This window comes from Dermacentor variabilis, chromosome 10 (genome assembly GCF_050947875.1).
Source record: "Dermacentor variabilis isolate Ectoservices chromosome 10, ASM5094787v1, whole genome shotgun sequence".
Lineage (NCBI taxonomy): Eukaryota > Metazoa > Arthropoda > Arachnida > Ixodida > Ixodidae > Dermacentor > Dermacentor variabilis.
The window spans coordinates 21,055,356-21,079,580 of NC_134577.1; the positions used below are offsets into that span (position 1 = coordinate 21,055,356).

At 45.8% G+C, this 24,225-nt stretch overlaps 1 protein-coding gene across 1 annotated transcript in view; it reads left to right on the forward strand.

The window, feature by feature from the left end:
* Positions 1-24,225, forward strand: part of LOC142560104 (uncharacterized) — a 360,402-nt gene that overhangs the window by 253,874 nt on the left and 82,303 nt on the right. The window contains exons 9-10 of the mRNA XM_075671926.1: positions 22,023-22,210; positions 23,383-23,491. The gene's annotated coding sequence lies outside the window, so the exon portion shown is untranslated. The remainder of the gene's footprint in view (positions 1-22,022; positions 22,211-23,382; positions 23,492-24,225) is intronic.

Consider the following 24,225-nt stretch of genomic DNA (forward strand, 5'->3'; position numbering starts at 1 on the left):
AAAGTAGGAAATAAAGCTGCTCGTAGCAGCTTGACCGGCCCCAATATAGTGTACACTCTAAAAATTGTAGTTTGCTTATCCAATGGGTGACACCATTACGGTCAAGGGTTTTAACAAATTTAAGGAGTAGCACGTTGCAGAGAAAAGTATTCTCTGCAGCTGTCATCAGCGTCGCGTTCCCTATGCCACCACCCTCCTTCCTCTTCGCATGCTATCATCTTTCTTATTCCCCGAAACCCCTTTCCCAGCGTTAAGTAGCAGGCTAGTGGCGCAATACTCAGGCCGACCTCTCTACCTTTCTGCCAATAGAAATTATCTATGTATAGCACAGGATAACGAGTTCCATCTAGATGTGCGACGAGAAAAAGCTGGTTGAAATTGTGCAGTAATTATGACAGCCTTGGCACCAACAAAATATCCGACAGGATAATTTGACAGTGAAAGCTTCGAATGCTTTTTCCAAAGGGCGGTGCGTGTTCTCTGTCAGCTGTCATCATTCTTGCCAGAAAAAGTCTGCAAACAGGATACCTTCATTGGTCCATACCAACGATGTGGTCTTGCTTCTTACATGTGAAGGTTTTAGCCATGGGACAACCGAACGCCCTTTGTAAACCCATACAGGTGCAAATTTTTAGTGAGATAATTTTTTTCATTGCTTAAGTCGCCATAGCAGAGAAATCTTTATCCCCGGCAAGTAATTTATTCCTTTTCGGGGAAGTGTAAGTGTAAGAAGTACAATATTCGTAAATGTAAGTCAGCTCTCATCACCGTCGATATAAGGGCCCAGTTCTCGCTGCTTTCAGCAGTTTTTAAACTATCGTTCGTGAATTTTTCAACAGTTTTATCTTGTGGACGGTGACCGTGATCAGATGCCAACAAATGCACCGCTGCGTTTCTGCCTCTATGTTATTGTCTTCACAACTCTTCAATAAATTTTTATTTGAGGCTATTCATGCAACCGATCCAACTAATTAGAATATACATAAGTGCCTATCAAGAAGTTAGCTATCAAGACAGCGATGAAACAAGGAGACATAATCTCTCCAATAATATTCACTGCATGCTTAGGAGTATTCAAGCTATTAAACTGGAAAGGCTTAGGAGTGGGGATCAACGGCGATAATCTCAGAAATGTTGGGTTTGTAGATGACAATGTCTTCATGAGCAACACTGGGGACGAATTACAACAATTATTGAGGACCTTAACCGAGAAAGTGTAAGAGTGGGGTGTAAGATTAATATACAGACGACAAAGGTAATGTTGAATAGCCTGACAAGCGAACAAGAATTAAGGACCGCCAGTCAGCCTCTAGTCTGAAGGAGTACGTTTACCTAGGTCAACTAATCACAGTGGAGTCTGATCATGAGAAGGACATTCATGCGCCAACCGATTCGAACCTGTACCTGCAAATCTCATAATTTCATCCCTCCACCTAGTCTTCTGCCGTCCGCGACTGCGTCTGCCTTCTCTTGGTACCCATTTTGTGTAACCCTAATGGCCCAACGGTTATTTAACCGGCGCATTACATGACCTGCCCAGCTCCATTTTTTTTCTTAATTTAAATTAAAGTATCGGCTATGCCCGTTTGTTCTCTGATCCGAACCGCTCTCTGTCTGTGACCTAACGTTATGCATAGCATTCTTCGTCCCATCGCTCTTTGCGCGGTCCTTAACTTGTTCTCAAGCTTCTTTGTCATTCTGCAAGTCTCTGCCCCATACGTTGGCACTGGTAAAATGCACTGATTGTACATCTTCCTTTTCAATGATAATGGTAAGCTTCCAGTCAGGAGCTAAGGATGTCTGCCATATGCGATCCAACCCATTTTTATTCTTATATGAATTTTCCTTCTCATGATCAGACTTCCCTGTGATTAGCTGACATAGGTAAACGTATTCCTTCGGACTCTAGAGGTTGACTGGCGATCTTGAACCATTGTTCCCTTGCCTGGCTAATAATCATTATCTTCGTCTTCTGCATATTATTCTTAAACCCCGCTCTTGCACTCTCGCTGTTAAGGTCCTTAATCATTTGTTGTAACTCGTCTGTAGTGTTGCTGAATAGAACTATTTCATCGGGAAACCGAGGGTTGCTGAGATATTCGCCGTCCACCTTTACTCCTAAGCCTTCAAAGTTTAATAACTTGAATACTTCTTCTAAGCACGCAGTGAATAACATTGGAGAGATTGTATCTCCCTGCCTGACCCCTTTCTGTATATGTATATTCCTGCTTGTGTAGAATTAAGGTAGCTGTAGAACCTCTGTAGATATTTTCCAAGGTATTTACGTAGGCGTTCTGTACTCCTTTCTTACGTAATGCCTCTATGACTGCTGGTATCTCTACTGAGTCAAATGCCTTTTCGTAATCTATGAAAGCCACAAAGCGAGGCTTATTGTACTTTGCGGATTTCTCGATAACCTGATTGATGACACGGATGTGATCCATTGTAGAGTAAACCTCCCCGAAGCCAGCCCGTTACTTTGTTTGACTAAAGTCTAGTGTAGCCCTTATTCTATTGGAGATAATTTTGGTGAACATTTTATATAATACTGGGAGTAAGCTAATGGGCCTATAATTTTTCAATTCTTTAACGTCTTCCTTTAAGTAGATTAGTATAATGTTTGCGATATTACAGTTTTCTGGGACCCTTGTAGTCGCTAGACACTTCGTATAAAGAACCTTCAGTTTTCTAAGCATTACGTCTCCTCCATCTTTGATTAAATCCACTGTTATTTCATCTTCTCCTGCCGCTCTTCCTGGTTTCGTGTCTTGCAAGGCACTTCTGACCTTTATCCTAGTTATTGAAGTTCCTGTATCCTTTTCATTATTGTTTGTAATGGAGGTATCCTGACTCCTCTGGGTACTTTACAGGTCAGTATAAAATTCTTCCGCGAGTTTTACTATACCTTCAAGATTGCTGATATTATCCTGCTTATCTTTCAGTGCATACATCTTGGTTTGTCCTATGCCAAGTTTCCTTGTCACTGATTTCAGGCTGCATCCATTTTTTACTGGTTCTTCAGTCTCGCACATTATAGTTTCGAATATCACTTATTTTCCTTTTGTTGATCAGTTTTGACAGTTCCGCGAACTCTATCTTATCTCTTGAGTTGAACACTTTCATTCTTTGTCGTTTCCTTATTAGATCCTTTGTTATTTGGTAGAGCTTGCCTACTGGTTGGCTTGGTGCCTTGCCTCCCACTTCAGTTGCTGCCTCTGAAGCCAGCCTCATTACGGTTTCATTCATTACCTCTATGACATCATCATCATCTCTCTGTTCTAAAGCTGCAACTTTGTTTGCAAGTACCAGCCTAAATGTGTCTGTTTCTTATTGACCAATTTTACTCTTTCTCTGTTTAAATTGAGGTGAATGCTAGCCCTCACTAACTTGTGATCACTGCAGTTTACCCTATCTATCACTTGTACATCCTGCACTATGCTGGGATCAGCAGAAAGTATGAAAACAATTTCATTTCTTCTTTCACCATTAGGAGTTTTCCAGTTACGCTTTGTTTCTACGCTTCCTGAAAAACGTGTTTATTACTGGAAGCTTGTTCTTTTCTGCAAATTCTACCAGCATCTCTTCTCTAGCGTTCCTAGTATCGACGCCGTAGCTGCCAACTGCTTGTTCATCAGCATCCTTTATCCCCAATTTTGCATTGAAGTCACCCATGACGACAGTATACTGAGTTTGCACTTTTCTCATCGCTAATTCAACATCTTCATAAAACCGACCTAGTTCATCATTATCGTGATTGGATGTAGGCGCTTAGGCTGGTACTACCATTAATCTATATTTCTTATTAAGTTTGATTTCGACTACATCTACCCTCTCATTAATGCTGTAGAAGGCGTCAATGTTGCCCGCTATGTCCTTATGAATTAGGAATCCTACCCCATATTGCTTCTTACCTGGGGGACCTCTATAGCAGAGGGCATGGCCGTTACTCAGCAATGTATAAGCCTCACCAGTTCTTCAAATCTCACTATGGCCGATGATGTCCCGATGTCTGATAGTTCCTCAGAGTTCTGCTAAGCTAGCCTCCCTCCATAAAGGTTGACAGGGTCAGTTTCCATTGGCGGCCTGTCCGGACCCAGACATTCTTAGCACCCTCTGCTGCGTTACTGGTCTGACCGCCGCCTTGTCAGGTGCTCTGCAGCTGCTGGGGACGGAGGGCCATGGGTTAGTTGTAGGAATCGTGTTCTTTATTGGAACGTATGGAGGGCTGTTCTGTGTGTTGTATAGGTGATTTCAATGGATGTATGCAATGTTTGATTCTCTTTTATGAGCGCTTGTTGTGGCTGCCTTACGTGGTATAAGCCATTGCATTTCCTCATTGCTTACGGGGTTATGAGCCATTGCTCTCGGATTGAGTCTGCAGTGTTGAGTGATTTTTTGGTATGTTGTCACTGATCTCTTCTGTGTCTTCCGGTGCCTGGTCGATAAGTTCTCGGGCCTTGTAGTGGACGAGTTCGTTGCTCTCCAGACAGGCGTGAGCGGGTGTCGGCACTATTTCAACATTTATTTCTAGTACCGTGCTGCTGTTATGCGCAGAGTCGTTGGTGCAACCCAGCCCGACGTAAAGCTCCTGCACATTTCTGTAGAATCAGTTATAATGGATGTTGCTGTAGTCTGTGTTAGGGATAATGTCACGCCTAGTTCCTCTCCTTCCTGTGTTCTTGCATATGGCATGGCGGCACTGACGAGGAGATCCGTCTTTGTCGGCACCACGACTGCTTTGCCTCTTACCCCCGGTATGTGGCTGCGTCTGTATAGCCTACCTAGTGTCGAAATCCGTAGGTTCTGCCCAGGGCCTTGGCTCTTGCTTCACGCCGCCCTTGGTGGCAGGGAGGGTATATATTTTTCCGTAAGTGATGGATCATACCGTGGCGTCCCCAATCTCCTGGGCGTAGTGTGGGTGGTTTAGTATTTGTAGGCGAGTTCCACTTGATTTGCTTAAGATTGTTTGGGTCGCAGCCAGACGCATTTTCTGACTGGAGAAGTGGCCTTCTATTAGGTCTTCAACGGTGTTATGCAGACCAATACGCAGAATGCTGTCTGCGGTCGTGCTCATAGGGATGCCAAGTGCTTGCTTTGTGGTTTTTCGAATGAGTGTGTTTAGTTTGTCTTTGTTTTCGTCAGTACCACGTACTGCGCTGCATACGTCACCCTAGCCAGGATGAAGGCTCGATCCAGGTGGATGGGTTCGTTCTCTTTCATGCCTCGGTGTTTGTTTGTTATTGTACAAATCACCAGTAAGGCCAGCTGCTTGGACCTGTTGAGGTGTTGGAGCATCTGGTCGCATTTTGCGTTAGCTTGTATGAGGAGTCCAAGGATTGCGAGGGTTTTGAAGGGCTTTAACCTGTCCCTCTATGACGATCTGCATGCTATCTTGATCCTTCTGGGTGCGACGCCGCCCGACCACAAGAAGCTCTCACTTCTGAGGCGAGCAGAGAAGTCCGATCTCTTCTGCATATTGGTTTACCGTGTCCGCTGCCATTTGCAGGGTGTCTTGCACGCCGCCGAGAGAGTCCGTACCCGTCCATAGGGTCACATCATCTGCTTATTGTGCATGGCGTAGGTTCGATATGCCCCCCAACCGCCCCGGGAGCCCTAGGAGCGACATGCTGAAGAGAATCGCGGGAAGAATCGAGACTCGAGTGTGATGGCGACAGGCTATATCCCCGATCTTGGTGATGGCTGTGTGGTGAGATAGAAAATCAGCAGCGTAATTGTGTGTTCCCTCCCCGCATCCTGTGTTGCTGATTCCGTAGGATAGCCTCGTATGCTACTTCATCAAATGCCCCCTTCAGGCCTATCCATGAATGTATGCACTGTACGCTTCTTTTTGCGCTTGTAGCCTCTGTCTTACGTGAGTATGCGCCATTGCATTCGTCTGACGTGACAGACGTACATGATTATCGTTGGTGGCATCGAAATATTTCCGCATATGAAGGAGCTGGAGAGGCCATGTAATCCGTAGGGTAGATAACTGGTGGATGATTAGAACTAAAGAATAGGTGCTATGGGAAGGGAAGCGCAGTCGAGTGCGGCAGGAAACCAGGTGGGTTGATGAAATGACGAAATTTGCAAGTGCATATTAGAATCGGCTAGTGTAAGACGGGTAATTTGCGATCGCGGGTAGAGGCCCTTGTCCTGTAGTGAACATAAAAAATATACGTATTCCCACATGAAAAAAGAACACACTCAAAGACTAATAGGAAGCTTTAGGAAGATATATTAAATTGCGCCACAAATAAAAACAAATACAAGCAACAGTTAATACAGGAATGCAGCACAGTATGTGGAACATGAACTGCAATGTTGAACCACAAAGTGCATGCGAAAAGACCCATTATTCAGTGATAAGATAACCAAAAATGTTTTTCATTAAATCTTAATTTTTTAGGTACTACGATGATTGACCGTAGCCGATTCCACTCGGATGACGTTCCGGAATTGAAGGAATTATGATGCGAAAATATCCGGCGCTGAGGGGGGAGCAGGTGTGGATTCCGACCTTGCGTGCTTCATATTTGGCTGATGAAAGGGGTGTCGGTGTAATAATGAATGTCTGTCACTACCATGTTCATGACGCATATTTTGAGAACAAAAGTATAATGGTATGGGTATGCTCCCCATCCGCCCCGGGAGACCCAAGAGCGCCATGCTAAAGAAAAGCGGATAGTGAACAGGGCCTTACTGGCGTAATGAAAGGGATGCGAGCGAGAACTTGTGTGATTAGTGTTACTCTGGATAAATGCTTGATCATGAAGAATGAAGCGTGCTGCGCGTTTTTGGACAGCTCTAATATCATCAATGAGAGTTTTGGTATGAAGGTACCATATCGATGGCGCGTTGTCATATTTCCTTCCATGTATTCCAGTATGCTATTTGTGTTAGCCATGATGAAAGGGACATGCGTGTTTCAGGCGAGATCGTTTGTTAGATGAACGCCTAGATACTCACTGAGAAGACGACGTTAACGAAAACAAGGGTGTATCTTTAATGCTGTACGCATGAGGGAATGGGGCACTGTGGCGGGAGAATCGTTTAGCATTTTGGAAACATTCAAAGCCATTTTGCATTGCAAGCACCTGTGAGAGATAGTGACACGTGTATCTGCTTGCAGAAACATCACGCCGCCAGCGTTCTTTATTGTCGATACAGGACGCAATCGTTCAAGAAAGCTCGATAGCCGACGTTAGGTTGTTGAAGAACCCCAGGGCGTCGAAATGATACCGGCGTCCTCTCTACTACCGTGTACCTCGTGATCATATCTTGGTTTTCGCACGTAAAATTCCCAATTTAATTTATATTTCAAGTGTGATCGGAAAGCTGATACGAAAAAAAGGAAGGCCGTGGCGTCCAGCGGCAGGAAAATGGGAGCGCGAGGCAGTCGATGAGCAAGTGCCATGGTGCCAATCTTAAAAGGATGGCACTACGATTACTGTACATTGCGAGGCTTAGCTATGGCCAAAAAGAGCCTGTATAGTTTTACCCAACGTCTGTGTAACGGTGAATCCAAATTCTTGGACCGTTTCATCTGCAGGGAAGCCGATGAATAACCTTCATGAACGGCAATACGCTGTTCGCCGCCTTCGCTGTTCTCATGCATGTACTTTCACGCATACATCCGTATTCGCATTTTCTTTACGGTCAAGTTGTTCACCCGCCGGTATCGACAGCCAGCGAATAAAGTCAAAAGTAAATAACCGTAGCTGTTTAATGTCCATTGCTTGCATGCGCTTTCAGCAGCAGTGGTTAATTATGTTTGACTACACAGAGACAGCGAAGAATCGCTGTCTGTGTGTCTGTTTCTTTCTACGTTCTTGTTCAGTCGAGCATCTGCACTCTACCATGGATTCTAACCAACTAGCCCAACAACGTGTTTTAACCAAGTTCAACTACGAAGCATCACGCCGATTTCAATACTTCATTGTTGCTTGCTGCTGCTGTCATACCCACTGACGAAAGTTGGTGACAAAAAAGCATAAATGAAAAGCGTACATATCCTGCGGCCCATGGTGCACATACCCAAGTTGCCGTCGAAGAGGTTCATTGTTTAAGAGCGGCACGTACCCATGGAGTGGAACATATGCACAGTGGAACATACCCAAGTTCTCATGGTATGGTATGGTATGGTGATCTTTATTTAATAATGTCCTGAAGATCAACCCTTAGGTTGACGCAGGCGGCTCCCACGTCGGGACAGTAAGGTTTAACCTTACCGCCGTATCATGGGCCTTCTGGACGGCCTGTACTTGATCGAAAAGAACTCCACTGTGTAGGACTCGCCTCCACCAGTATCTCCTTGTCACAGTCTCTGAAAGTCACAGGACACTGCGAAAGCATGTGATCCAGAGTAATAATGCCATTACACTTCTCGCAATTGATTGGTATCTCTCTTTCAGGATATATCTTGTTAATAAAGTTTGGACTTGGATAAGTTCTTGTTTGCAACAATCTCAGAGTCACCGCTTGAGCTCTATTGAGCTTAGCGTGTGGCACTGGGAATTCCCTTCTGTTCATGTAGTAATACCTCGTGATTTCATTATATGTAAGTAATTGGTCCCTGTTCTCCTCCTGTATATTATTAAGGTCCTGGTCGCGTTGTGCACGGATAGTAAGTCCTCGTGCAGCTGCGTTAGCCATCTCGTTTAAATTCTTCCGAGATGGATCGACAGACCCCATGTGCGCAGGAAACCAGCGTATTTCGATCTCTTTGCTATCCAACTCACTGATCAGCTGGGCAGCCCTTTGGTTACAAAGCCATTGGTAAAGTGTCTAATAGCCATCTTAGAGTCACTGTAAATCTTCGTCCACTTATTATTCCTTAAAGCCAATGCTATCGCTACTTGTTCCGCGACTGTCGTGTCTTTAGACATGATTGTAGTAGCATCCCGAGTGAGACCATCTGCATCTACTACTACTGCCGTAAAGGCTTTCTTTCCTCTGACCCACGCAGCATCTACAAATGCCGCATGTTCTCTGTCGTGTTCTATCTCTTGCAGGAGAGCTTTGGCCCTTGCCTTTCGTCTTTCCAGGTTGTGCACCGGGTGCATATTTCCGGGGAAAGGAGTCGTCTTGATTATCTCTCTTATGCTATCTTTTAGTTCTACTGTGCCTTCACCTGAAATTTTGGATTCGGTTGGGCACCATCCTACCTCTTCTAGTATTGCTCTACCTGGCCTTGTTCTAGAGAGCCTCTCTCTGTGGGAAATTTGCTGAGCTTCAATTATCCCGGCTATTGTGTTTTGGAGCCCCAGTTTCAATAATTTGTTATCCGGCGTGTTAATCGGTAACCCCACTGTTGTTTTGACTAGCCTTTTAATTAATCTGTTGAACTTGTTTAGCTCTGTCTTTGTCCAACTGTGCATCGCAGCTGCATATGAGAAGTGACACAAGGCGAAAGCGTAAACCAGTCTCATGGCGCTCTCCTCTCCCAGCCCTCTGTGTCTGTTAGTGATTGTCCTTAGCAGTCTTATTACCTCCACAGTATTGCTTGTGATGTGTCGAATTGTTCTTATATTTGCACCCTTTGCCTCCAGGAATAACCCTAAGACTCTAATGGATTCTACTTGCTTAATAGATTCGCCTGCCTTCGTGGTTAGTACTAACCTGGGTTCTTCCTCGGGAACGTATCCCCTCGGTTTTCTACCCCTTCTTCTGTTCTTGAGTACAAGGAGTTCAGACTTATTAGCAGAGTATTTGAGTCCCATGTCTTCTAAAATAGACTCCACCTCATAAATGCTCTTCTGAAGTCTGCTTTCCGCATGTCCCATACTTCCTTCAGCGGTCCATATAGTCACATCGTGTGCATAAATGGTAAAGTGAATGCCCTCTATCCCTTTTAGTCCCTTTGCCACTTTTGACATGGCCAGGTTGAAAAGCATAGGTGACAAGACCGACCCTTGTGGCGTCCCTCTGTCACCGAGATCCATCTTCTTTGATTTAATATCCCCGAATCTAAGCTGAGCTGAACGATTGCCAAGAAAGGTTTTGACCACTTCATAGAGTTTCCTCCCAAATCCCAGTTCGGAAATCACTTCAAGTATTGCTCTATGCTTAATTCTGTCAAAAGCTTTTTCGACATCCAACCTCAAGAGAGCTCGAGTGTTTTTTTGGTTTAGCTAATAGCAGTTGATGTTTGATTAACAACATGGCATCTTGTGTGGACAAGCCTGATCTGAAACCAATCAGATTGTACGGTAGGATGTCATTGTACTCCACATATTTCGTTAACCTGTTCAATATGACATGCACCATTGTCTTCCCTAGACATGATGTTAACGAAATTGGCCTCAGATTATCCAAGATGAGTTGCTTGCCCGGCTTTGGTATTAGGATAGTACTGGGCCGTCCTCCATTCTTCTGGATATACCCCATCTTTCCATAGGTCATTAATGTATGTGGTCAGATATTTTATTTATTCGTCGTCCAAATTCTTAAGCAATCTGTTAGAGATGCCATCCGGGCCAGCTGCTGACCTACTATTCACATCATACAGTGCCGTGTGTACCTCACTCTCGGTGAATTCCTGATCCACATATTTGCATTCTACCGCTAAGTAATCGAGATAACTCACATCCTGATCTTCTTTCCTAAGAGGCAAGTATTTAGTAGCCAATCGCTCCATTATGCTCTCTGCGCTTGCACTCTGACTTTCCTGGTGTACCAGTTTCGCCACTGACGTACGTCTATTCGATTTAGTGCCTTTTTCGTTGAGCAGATGCCTGAGCAGACTCCAATTGCCTCCACGTTTTATCCTTCAGTCTACAGATTTACACACCTCATCTCATTTTTGTTTCTGCAAATATCGTGCGTGTTCCTCTATATTCTTATTGAGCTGAGCAATTCGTTTCCTAAGTCTTCTGTTTAAGCGTTGTGCTTTCCATCTTTGTAAAATCGATTGCTTGGCTTCGATGAAATGCGCCAATCCTCTATCAATTTGTTCGACCTCTTCCTCTGTCTCTATAGCCTTAGTTGCTGCATTCAAGTCGTCCCTAAGCTGAGCCACCCACTCTTGTAGTCTCGTACGCCACTTTCTATCAGTGTCTGCTCTATCTTTTCTGATTTTCCTAAAGTGATCCCAGTCTATGTAAGGGAAAATACTTTACCCCCCCCCCCCCGTCGTTTCCGTCATTATGTGTAGTATATCATGGTCGCTTCCTAGGTCCGTACCAGAGTTGATTCAGCCTGCCCTGGGTAAGTTATAAGTGAAGGATAAGTCCGGGGTAGTGTCCCTACACGTGGAAATGCCACACCTGGTAGGAAAGGCTGGGTCCGTAATAAGAGACAGGCCTGAATCCGTGGCGAGCTGCCAGATTCCTTCCCCTTTCTTACTACTCCAGCGGTAACCCCAAGATAGGTGTGGGGCGTTGAAGTCCCCTCCTATTATGAGTGGCGCAGTTTTTGCTACCCTCATGGCCTTATTAAAGATTGCTCTGAAGCTCTGTCGCATCTCTCTGGGACTGCTATATATGTTGAGGCAGAACAAGCTTTGCGCTTTACCTTTGTGCCTTTTTAGGACCATTTCTATCAATATGTATTCAATTTTACTCGCCCCTAATTTTAGATCGTGCTCTATGTAGGGAATTTTCTTCTCAATTAGGGTGGCAATTGCTCTGCCTGGTTCTTTGCCTTTGCAGACCGAGTTGAAGCCGGACAGCCCGATCTCCTCCGCTAGAGTTTCCTGCAACATTAATAATTGCGGCCTATTTTAAACCGTTTTGATTATCTGTGCTAGTGACGCTCTTTTTTGCTGAAATCTTCTGCAGTTGCACTGTCACACACTAAGTCTATTTATGTTATCCATTATTATTGTCGTTGCCCCCTGACTTGCTACCCCCGGTCACTGTTCGCTTGACTGTACCACCTATCGCTCCTGGGGGTGTTCTAGCGCTTTCGGCTTTCAAGGGCATATATTCTTAATCCTCTCCTTGGGCCTCTAGCTTTTTCAACCTTTTCTCGGCTATTAAATTCCACTTCCATGTTTTTCCACCTTAAGGTTAACGCTGTCTACCGTGTCCTTTAGTTCACTAATCGCATTCCTAATCTCCTCCAGAACCGAGCACATCGATTCTGCCTCCGGAGCTACAGCTCTCTTCTTGGGCGCCGGTGTCTTCTTCCTAGCTGTTACTTCTACACACCGGCTTAGCTATTGCCACTGCCGCTTTCTGTCCTCAACCCTTTTTTCATTTCCTGAATCTGCTGCTTAAGTTCTTCATTTGCTTTCTTTAGTGATATAACCTCTCAGATCAGCTGTTCTACTCTGGCATCGTTGCTTTGTTCCTGCGAGGCTAGCGCACCTGTGACTTTCACAGTACCTTTGACTTTCTCGGCCCCGGTCGCTCCTGGCTCCTTTTTCTTGTTTGTCTTCGGCTCCTGCTCCTCGAAGCGCACCTGCGCCTCCCGAGATCTGGAACGGTTTCTTCCCCTCAATGTTGAGCGCTTTCTTGAGCTTGATGTGCTTCTCGAGCGTGAGCGCCTTCCCTCGCCTGGAGGGGTTTCCTTTGTCGGTTGGGCCGATTCCATCTCGCTCTCCACTTTGGAGCGTTGTCTTCTTCTTACTCTTACTACATATGGTATTTGGTACCGCTACTTGCAAGCCCTGTCACCTGTGGGGTGATCTTCACCGCAGAACTTGCATTTGGGAGAGCAGATATGAGCCTCCCCTGGGTCTTGCATACCACATCCCCTGCACTGCACAACATCGGGTGTTGGACAAACGTCTGATCTGTGTCCGGTTCTTCCACATGCGTAATATACATCAAATTGCTTCCTGTACAGGTCGCACTTCACGAGGGTTGACCCATATTTGATGAAGTTGGGCACCCTGAATCCGTCGAAAAGCTCAATAACCGATCCCGTAGCTTTGATACGTTGTGCAGCCAACGCCGTTGGGTTGTATTTCGTGATCTTTTTTTTCGTATTTTTTTCGTGATCACACTCTGACTGTCATTGAGGTTCACTCTTCTAATAACCCCCTTGCACGTAGAGTGGGGGGCTGTTTCATAAGAGCTCACTTCATATTCTGCCTCCACGATCGTAATGGACTTGATTCTCACATACCTTTCAGCATGAGAGGAGTCCGGTGTACTAACCACCACAATATTCTGTGTGAAGTTGGGGTAGACGATGTCTTCCTTCGCTTGGTCTGCTGTAAGTCCGGCTGCCGCGACGATCGCTTCTCCAATAGCTGTGCTGACCTTGCTCAGGTTGAGGCCTCCCCGAGGCCTAACGATGATTTTCCTGTGCTCCTCCGGCAGTTGCGGCATTCTTGACGCCTTCACAATCCGGCGCTTGAGCTTGTCGGCCCCGGCAGCACCTTGGTTGGCGATCTCCTTTCCTTTTGATTCTTGGATCAAATTGGCGGCTCCACCAGCTCCCCAGGTCTTTTTCGCAGATCGCGATCTTCGGTTGGTGACCACCTGCCAACCCATTCTCTCCTCGCCGTCTTCCGTCTCCGAGGAGAGTTCGTCGTCCATGCGTATATCGGCCATGCCGGCTTGGCGGGCTCGCTAGACCTACGTGGCGTTAGGCCCAGCGTGGTGCCCACGTGCGATGCACAGAAAACAGGCTATAGAAGTCCAAAAAATGCTGGCCCACCTTGTCCAAAGGTATCCACCGATTCGGGTTAACCTTCAGTGCTTCAGTGCGTGGTCCTGCCAAAAGTGCCTGCAGAATCATTCAAAAAGACGGAGCCGATGCGGGGCACGTCCGCATTCTTCTGCTGCTTCTCCCCAAGTTCTCATGAAAAATTTCATTAAAGCGCGGCACATACCCCTGAGAGCGGCCCACATTTTAAGCTTCACTACTTTCGGGATCGGCCCACATATTTAGTCCGAACTGTGTTCGGGATCGGCCATGAAAAACGGCCAGGCACCTGTTACAGGAAGCTGGGTTGAGCTCGTCAAAAATGCTTCGCATTAAAAACGGCCGTCGAAGACAACATAATGATTCTGAATTTGTGGACACATATCGAATAGCAAGCAATTCAAACTAAGCCAACCAATTTCAAGTTCCACTCTGTCGAACCAAATATGGCACTCAACAATTGAAGCACCTAATACCTACGTTTTTAAATCAACACACGCAAGTCTTAATTAATGTGATAGAATGTATGTATACGTCTCCTTGCACTAATGTTTTTAAATCTCATTTGTCGTCCTATACATCTGTATAGAATACGTAGCATTCAAGCACAATGTCGTTTACGATGTATGTTAAATGATTTTTGTTGTGCGTATTAATAATTGTCGCTAATCTTTCTGCACCAAGTTCTTTTCTCGTACAATGTATTCACTGTTTACTGTTTAATTTCTTATAGCACGTTCACGCTACTGCTGGACAGCGCATGGGCGGTAGGGCTATTGTCAGTCTCCTCTGCCTTTAGCCGTGGTCCGAGTATCTTTGACACGGAGAACGGTCTCGAGTCCACCCGGTTTAAAGTTTAAAGGGCAGGTACACAGTAGGTGCACTAGCACACTACTTTAAGTGCGCCGGCTTAAGTGCGCCGCTTATAGTGTCCCGGTGCATCCTCCCACACGCACTCAGTGCTCATTCGATTTCTATTCCCCTTCCCTTCACCCCCGGTGTAGGGTAGCAAACCAGGTGCTCGTCTGGTTGACCTCCCTGCCTTTCCTGTCCTTGCCCTCTCCCTCTCTCTCTCTGCCTTTAGCTGTTCCTTCTCCGGACCTGTACTGCTACGGAAACCATAAATGCGATGTCTTCCTTGACGAGTTACCCCATTTCCGTATCGGGCATTTATTTATTTATTTATTTATTTATTTATTTATTTATTTATTTAACATACTTTCAAGGCCCGAAGGCATTACAGAACAGAGTGGGTGAACATAGAAAAAAAATTTGCGCAAGATACAAAGACATATTCAACGTGGCGTTTCATGAATGGTGGATTTGAAGGATGGCTGCGACGGTGGCGGGAAGGTGACTCCAATATTTATTGCTACACAGTTTAGTGCGTGTAGACGGCACACCAACTTTGAAACTGTGGTCAGAGTGAGATGATACGTATGACTGTCTGGTGATAATCTGTTCTTTCAACCAAGGGTTATGGTGGTAGATTTTATAAAAACCGAAAGCCGGAAGCATCTACGGCGGAAAGAAAGTTCTGTCAATTGTGTTGTTTTCATTGACGTAACGCTAGCATATCTGGAGTAGCTTGATAAGATGAAACGCGCTGCGCGATTTTGACCGGCTTCTATGCTGTTTGAATGTGATATTAGCCGGGTTCCAAATTGGGCATGCGTATTCTAGTTGGGAGCGAACTAATGATTTGTAGAGAGTTTCAGTGACGATGGTGCAGATGAGAAATTTCGTATTTGTTTTTTATTGTTTCCAGTCTCTTTCGTGAGCTAATTCAAAAGATGGTACAATCGAATTACAGCTGCCACTGTGCATTCGCCGCAGGGTATGTCCCCTTGGTGTTAATGCTTATGTGACGACCTTGCGTATGGGCCGCGGTAGCTACTGGGGCTGTGTCACTGGGTGTCTTACTGGGATCACTGGGAATGTGATGAAGATGATGGTTAGCATGACGATGACGATAAATGGCGGGAAGAAGTTTAAAGGTGATTTGACCTCTGGTTGACGTCGAACAAATGTTTTCGCTCTCAGCGCGGCTACCACAATAAATCATGCGATTCATGCACCCAATTCTTACCGTCAACATGCTAACGAAGAGAGTGTCTTCCATAGACTCCGACTGGGCGTTCAATCGCCTTCCAACTTTTGTTTTTACAGTAACCAAGATGTTAACGTTATAATAACCCGCCGCGGCGGTGTAGCGGCTATGATATTTCGCTGCTAAGAATGAAGTCGCCGGATCACAACCCGGCCGTTCGGCCGCATTTCTGTGGGGGCGAAATGCAAAACACCTGTGTTCCGCGGGCGCACGTTAAAGATACCGCGGTCGTCAGAATTAATTAGCAGTCCCCCACTATGGCGTGCCTCATCAAATCGTGTTATGGCACGTAAAACCTATTAATTCAATTAAATATTATAATAGGTAAACAGCAAGCAGAAGCGCTGGAAAATTCAAACATGCATATTATAACTTATAAAATAGACACAAAATAATGGACAATATCATCGTTTACAATTTAATAGAGCCATCGGAAGGTGATCTCCAACTGACATAACCGTATAGAAGGTTGTGACGTAATGCAATCGCACTAGTCGTACCATTCAACAGCTGGGTTACTGTACTATTCTATAATATTACCTGAGAACAAAGATGTTTTTTTATAGAAACACGAGAAAATTACAAATTAAATCGTTTCCTGTCTTTGTTTGCTACCGTAATTCAAAGTTCTTACAACTTTTCCTAATAGCTTCACACAGAATGCCTCAATTATGTGCAGAAAGCCCGCATATGCATACATTTAATTCTCATGCATTTATATATGTGCAGATGCCTCTGTAAATTATGACGCAAGTGTCGCATTAAAAAGTTGATGAGCAGCGTATACTTTAGGGTCCAGGAATGCCCAGCGAATGAAGCCGCAGCTATTCATTGTAAGGTTGCAAGTTTGAATCAAGGAGGTTAAAGAAAAACTGCAGGAGTGGAGGGAGCGCCCGACAAGTGAAGCCGCCGGGTCGCCATCTTTCTGGGGGCAAGAGCACGCCAGGAGCGCAGCTTGTGTGTTTCGCGTCGTCGTATCTCGCCGTAGGCGGTGTTGTGCGGATCCCAAAGTGTGCTAGCGCGCTCGGGTGTTCTTAGGAAAGTTGGCGTTGTGAACGGTCGGGAGGCAGGGAACAAAGTGTTTATTATCAGACAAGGGGCTGTATATATAGGGACAGATACAAATATGAGCATGCGCACTTCGTACCGTAAGGGCACGTGTTAACATGGCAGTGCGCATACTTACAGGGGCACAAGCAGTTGACGTGTTAGCGTTATCCTTCTCATATAAACAAAGTAGCAGATTAGTATTGCCTTGCTCTAAAGTGAAAAAAAATTATATTAAAGGCTGAAAGAAAACGGCCGCCACCAAAGTTCCGAGACTCTCAATGCTGTGAGGATGCTAAAGCACAGACACCACCGGATGATTATGAAGATAACGAATACTTATGTTTGTTGCATGTACTGTTATTTCTCACGCTACGTTTTCAGTTAATTGTTTTTGTTCTGACAGCTTTCATGATTGATCAATTATTACGCTGCATTAAAGAAGGCGAATAAGACCAATAATTGCGCGAATGTTTTTATACTTTGCGGCAGGTGCATATTCATGCCGAAAGAATGGAAACCGTGTTGCATTATAACTTGAAAATCCGCTAAGCAATTGAAAACCACTTGAAAAGTCGGCGAACAGCGCTGCGAAGCTCTCGGCAGGTCGCTTCTCGACCCACTCCCCCCCCCCCTCAAAAAAAAAAAAAAAAATGGCAGCCGCCGGCTTCACCCGAGTAGCCATAAGCCAGTATACGCGACTTCCACTGCAGCCATCTTCTTTTGTTTGAATAGCGTCCGCCATCGACGTCTAAAAATGTTCATGCGAACCTAGGCAGAGCTGATAGTGCGAACGCGTCGATGACTTGCAGGCTGCAGGGCGCGCGATAGATGATAACGATAGCCGCAAGGAAGGCCCCGACGGAAGAACAGCGAAGCCTGAGGAGACCTGCGCTGCTCGGGTTAACTCTCCTCGGTTGCCTAGGAAACGGTCCCGCGTGCGCCAGGCAGGCATAGACGTTACAGCGGCAGAACGCTGTCGGGGCCTGGCTGCGGTCGACGTGTCTGGGAGTTCGGTAAGCGGCACGGATATTACTTTTCGCGCTAGTAAGCTGAAAATTGTGTTGCGAGCGTGGTTACGCTAGTTCGGCGATAAGAAGAGTAACTGTACGTTGCTTGAAAGGAACGCCACAATCTAATTTCGTTTGGAAAACTTCAAGAAACGCTTTCGTTTAATTTTGTCGAAACTAATGAAAGCCCGGCCATAACACATACGTTGTCGTTTCTAGCAGATGTCATTCTCCCGTTAGCGCGAAATAATAGCAGGCGTGTGTTGTTCGGAAGTCGGAAGATTTTAATGCGGCATTTGCCCTTCCGGCATTCAAGGTTTGCATGTGAACCTGTAGACCAACGAATTTTTGGAAACTGATATAATTGAGTGTTTTATTAGTGCCTACAGTGGTTTATGCTGACTCCTACAATTACAATTTACCGAGGTCGTTATATTTACGACTTGCGTTGGGGCTAGTGGAAATAGCATAACACAGCGCTGTCATATGTTATGCCATGTTTAAGCCGCGCACACTGCTTACGAGCATTTCTACCTCTTATGAGCATGGTGCTGCACATTTATGGCTCGAATGCTTTCAATGGTGCTAGCTTAATGCGTCTTCCTTCCAAAGCATTCAGTTTTGGCCGCTGTAGGTGTGGCTTCATTGTTAGAAATAATTGTGATTGCAACTGCACTTATGGTGGTCTGACATGAGGCTTGAATGCCACCGCCGTGATATGCCGCGAGAAGCTGGACTTGTACGCTCAATTTTGGTTCGCTAGTCGTGATGACATGCCTTCAGGTAGCGGTGGCACCATGACACGTTGTTTATTCGGCGACTCCTTCAACTTAATTCCCACGTAATGTCATGTCTAAGCTAACAATTGAAAGCACGGTTAGCCTGATCTTGGAGCAACGGACGTTTCGAAATATCCTTACCAGAAGCGCTTGATACACTATGTTGGTCGGAGTGTTTATCTACGGCGAGCTTAATGAAACAAAACGGGAATATGTACATTCGATTATACTGTTTTGTTTTCTAATAATTCGCGCAAATTCGCATTTCTAACAGCTATCATAATCACCATGCACCGTACGTTGTTTCTCCCTTTACCGGTTATCGCTTCTACAGAAATATCGCTCTTTATCAGATCATTCGCTCGGGCACGACGTGCTTTTGCTGCATTCGAACTTTGTGAACGTTGTCGCCATTTCGATAGCAGCCTCAGGCTTGCCTTAGAAGATTGCTTGTACAGTCGGCCGATTAATTAACAGTACCGCTCGAGCGGCGACTCGCCGGCCGGTCGGCGCCGTCGAACCGCGCGAAGCGACGAGATCAAGAGCAGCGTATGCGCACCGAGATCGCTGGAAGCCGTTATCTCCGATAAGCCGGGCGGCTTGCACCGAGTTAGTCGTGCCAGGGGCTGTGTCATGCTGGTATGGAAAGGAGGCTAGCAGACGGAACTTGCGCTTCCAGTGTATTTGGTGCCCATGCGCTACTGTTGCCGGTCTCATCGCTTCGCGCGGTTAGAAGACTGGCCGGCCAGCCAGTCGATGCTGGCGCGCTTTCTGTTAAACAATCGGTCGACTGTGTTATCCTGACGAAATAAAACGCGCTCAGTGGAACGCACGCTTTTTGACGTAACCTTGCGCCGTGTGCCTGCGCCCGTCGGCAGACATTCGTGAGCGAACGTCGTGCGCAAAATTTGAATCGAGAGACGTAACGGGAGTGTGTGCTGCGCGGGGATCCGGCATAAACTATACCACACGCTTAAGAGCTGCTAGGAAAACAGGTCCTGGCTATTTCGAGGGGAGACATAAGTTCAAATGTTTTGACATTTTATAAAGAAATTGTTGCCGTTTCTTAGATTAAGGACTACGTTAAAGAACCTTATGCGGCCCGTCGTGGTGGCGTTAGTGGCTTTGCCGTTGCCCTTCTAAGCCAGAGGGGAAAGTGCCGAATTCCGGCCGCGGCGGCCGCATCTCAATGGGGACGAAATGGGAGAGAGCCCGGGTACCGTGCATTGAATGCCCGTTAAAAAAAACCCATGCGGTCAGAATTATTCCGGACTCGCCCACCACTGCGTGCCACATGATCAGATCGTCGTTTCGGCACGCGATTCTCCAGATTTTAATTTTTCATTTCTCCTTTGAACAATTCACTCAAAGAGTGCAAATTTGCACCAATATGTGCCCTTGGGGACGTATCTCGGGAGAAAAATTGATTCTGAAAGGGTTGAAGGAGAGAGCAGTGTACGCATTCCATGTCACGTACTGACGTGCAACGTTGGATCTGCTTAGTCAACTGCTTCGGCGCCTCCGCCTGCTTCGGTTTCCGTCGAACTGCAAGCGATTTTAGGTTGGTTGTTGTAGTTTTTAGGGATAAATAAAATTCCTACAGCGTAGCTTTTTGCTCGTTTAGAGGCGTTATGTAAAACGTTTACAAAGTTCTCCTGCCATTCTAGAGGAAGTATACAGGTGTTAATAATGTTAGTCGGCAGCTCTCGCCAGCCGATCAAGCCGCATGTAGGCAGATTAAAGAAAAATGATTGATAGTGACAGTTAGTGAATGACAACGTTATAATAGATTGGTGATTGGCAATAGAGATGACTAATGACTACTAATGACTTGTAATGATTAATGACTCCAAAATGACCAACATGTCTAACGACGGCTTGTAATGACCACAATTGATTAGGAATTACTAAAAATGCTTACTAATGATTAGTAATTACTAATACCAACTGAAGACACTAGTAATGATTACTGATGAATACGATATGACCAACATGTCTAACGACGGCTCGTAATGAGGAGGAGGAGGAAGAGTAGGCTTTAGCCGTTCACCTCCTACGAGAGATATTGCGACCCTGCAATTTTTTTGAATTTTTAACGAACATGTTTAAGTATATTTCATGAATAGGTGATGCGCTCTGCAGTGCAAAGGATTGAAATAGTTGTTAAAAGTAGATGTGCCTGTTATCATTGACTTCAACATCTCCAGGTGCAAGAAAGGAAACGAAATAGCAGCGATATACGGAGCAACTTGTCAAACCTGTTAGCGCACAACTTGGATTACCTTGCTGGTGCATTACCTTTGTACTTAAATTCCCTTTGACTTTTTTTTACCATATGTGGGTTGCGTTATCACTCAAGCGACGTGTTCATGCAGGTGCCTTGTTTTATATTCCACATTTTCAAACAAACCCGGCTAACAATGATCGCGAACCTTAAGTTCAACAACATGCGAGATTATTTACAAATAAGAACCGAAGCAGGTACGCCGTACGCAGATCCCTGTATATACAGGGCGTAATGCCGAGATGATGAGCAGGTGCGCGGTTTCCCCTCCGGTGAACTTGTAATCGCTCGTCTTTGCAACGGTGCGCTGACATGACTTCAGCCGGCACTTGTAGCTTGAGCGCAAGCAAAGCGAAAACCGCACATTACAGTGTTTCCTTTAAGAGTGGACCACACTGTTCGTGCTGTAACGCGTGTTTCGCTGTAAATTTGAAAACCCGCGCTTTGTGTTCACTTACCCGGTGCGGCGGCTTATTGGCTACGGTGTTGCGCTGCTAAGCACGACGTCGCCTAATTAAATCCCCGCCGCGGCGGGCGCATTTCGATGGGGGCAGAATGCAAAAACGCTTGTGGATGTTGCAATAGGGGAACGTCAAAGATCGCCTGGTGTTCAAAATTAATTCGGAATGCCCCACTACGCCACGCCTCATAACCGAATCAGGGTTTTGGCATGTAGAACACCAGAATCTAATTAGCTAACTTGTAAATGGTCGACGAAACGCTATGACGCAACGCAGGTTTTGAAAGCGTATACTGTGGTAGCTTGCACGACGGATTCTAATCTAGAGCAAACTCTCCCACTGCTGCCAAAAGAATTTGCATTGCGCAGCCGATTGCTGCGTAGCAAATGGACTGTGCGGAATGGTTTTAGCAGATGGAAAATTTGCGAGCGGCTAAATCGCATTGTGCAGATTGCCCATGAGCGCGCTAACGGTAGAATTGCAGCTTGTAAAGAACAAGTCATCGGTAGGTATCTGAAACCCAGAAGACTGGGATAAAGCGAGATGAGACATTGTGTCCAAGAGACAAAGATTCGCATTGTCCTCTACTCTCCGGAGGCCGAGGTGTGCTTATACCTGCAGCGCGAACCGCGCGGGATGTTGGCACGCACACGCTTGGAAAGACGGAGCTCGATGGTGTGTGCTGCTTCGAGCATCACGGGAACTGCCCTGTAATATCTCAAATTTTTGCAGGTGTGCCTGCTGTGGGATCCCCGAGCTGCATTCCGTGTCAGTTTCCGGCGCCGCCATACGTCCTTCTAGCCAGGCCATCGGGAGGTGGACAGCCTCGTTCTTCACGTTTCGCGGGCGGTTTCAGCGTTTCATTTACCCTCGCTGAAATAACTTCGTGCCAGTGACATTGTAATGCCTGCACAGTACAGGTGAGTCATGGTGTACTGAGCAGTAGCACATTGTCGCTATAAGGCGGAGATCTGGGCATCGAGGGATGGATGTTATGAGCGTCCCCTTTGGAACGGGGTGATGGGTTGCGCCACCAAGCTCTTGCTATTATACTGCCTGATGTCCCACCTCGGTAAAAAGAAAAAAACAAAAAAAAAAGGCAAGATGAATTCCCGTAGCAAAATTTTATGACCCCCTATTGTAAACTTAGTTTTTGTACGTCAGCCTTTTTTGTTGTTTCCCTACTTCCACCAAGCTTCGAATCGCTTCTTACTAATCTCTATTGCGGCCATGTTTACTTTGCCCCTGCTCTCGCTGAACCCAAGTTCTTCAAGGAGTCAATTGGTGCCTAAATCGACAGATGGGAATCTTCACATTCTAATAAAACATGCTCCATCGTTTCCCTAGCTTTACCGCAGCAAGCACATGCTTCTTGTTCCTTCTTACATCTCGTTTCATAGGCTTCGAAAAGTAATGAGCTTCCATTTCAGTTATCATCAATTGTTTATTTCCTGATTTCGCTTTTTCCTCTTGAACGCGTCGTATGAGGCGCACCTAGTGGCAAAACTGGGCATGAAAGGCATGTGCGCATCGGTTTGCACTATGTCCGGAAATCGTGCAAGACAAGCAGACAGCACTCGCTAAGTGGGGGGGGGGGGGGGGGGGGGGGGGGGGAGGCAAAGAAAGATTAGTTATAAAAGAATTCTGACACCATGGCGCGACATAAATGAAGTCAGTCATGGTGCAAGTGCTTTCAGCACTGTGGTGGTGGGCAGCAGTACTATAGTACCTGTACCAATACTAAGCACTCTGAAATGAAATGGTCTCCTGTTGAGTACGCTAAGCATTCCATTTACCCGAAGCTAAATGTTGCTGTCTTTTCCTTCGCCGAGGCCAGAGAGAAATCGCGAGAATAGGCGGTCTACACGATAGCGCGCACATTGACCGGAGCAGAACGCGACGATTGAAGCCAGCAGATATTCAGTGTAACATTGCAAGCTTGATGAGCGTCTTCTTGCGAACTACGAACGTTGCTGATCGCGTGAAAGCGTCGATAAATCGTACGAAGTGCGGCGTTTATGAAAGGCGATAACGACTTTAGAAACGACGACAGCGCTGGTAGAAAAATAATGAGGCGTATGGCTATATGCAGGTAAACTCTGCTCGGTCGCCTAGGAAACGGCTGGTCATGAGCAATGCCGTGTGAGAGTGGCAGAATGCTGTCGGGTCCTGGCTGCGCGGACGACGTGGCTGCAAATGCGGTAAGTTGCAGGGATAATATTTTCTTGTAATAATAAGCTGAAAATTGTTTTCGCGAGCTCGTGCAATATAATGCAATAAAAGCTATTTAATTGCGCTTAGACATGCAATATATTTAATTATGTGGTTTCACGCACCAAAACAATGATATGATTATGAGGCACTCCGTAGTGGGTAACTCCGGATTAATTTTGGCCACCTGGAGTTCTTTAACACGCAGTTAAATATAAATACAGGGGTGTTTTTGCATTTCCTCCTAATTGAAATGCACCCTCCGTGGCCGGGATTTGATCTCGCGAACTTGTGCCGCAGGTAGAAAGGCCGAAAAAAGAATACCTTTCGCTACTGGTCTTGGTAGAAATATGTCCTGGCCAAAGTTCTCGATGATGTCGCCTTCAAGTTTATCGTCGCGTAGAGCATTTTTAGCCCTTCTCACAGCGATGCTTTAGTTTGCAGCAGTGCTATTAAGAACATTTACGCTGGCAAAGTATTTCTTGTACTAACAGTCTTTCTTCAGCCAAGTACGCGCGCGGGTTATGGCATTATTGACGAAGTTAGCGTTGCGCAAAAGAAGCGAAAATACATTTTTGGGCCGTCCATGTACGATAACCATGTACGATAAAAGGTGGCACTAAAACGTTTATAGGCCCAGCATGCACATCCCCCCTGGATCCGCTCTTGCTTAATGCACATTCGGGTCGTCTTTTCGGAGCGCTCCAGAGGTAGTCGCCTTGTT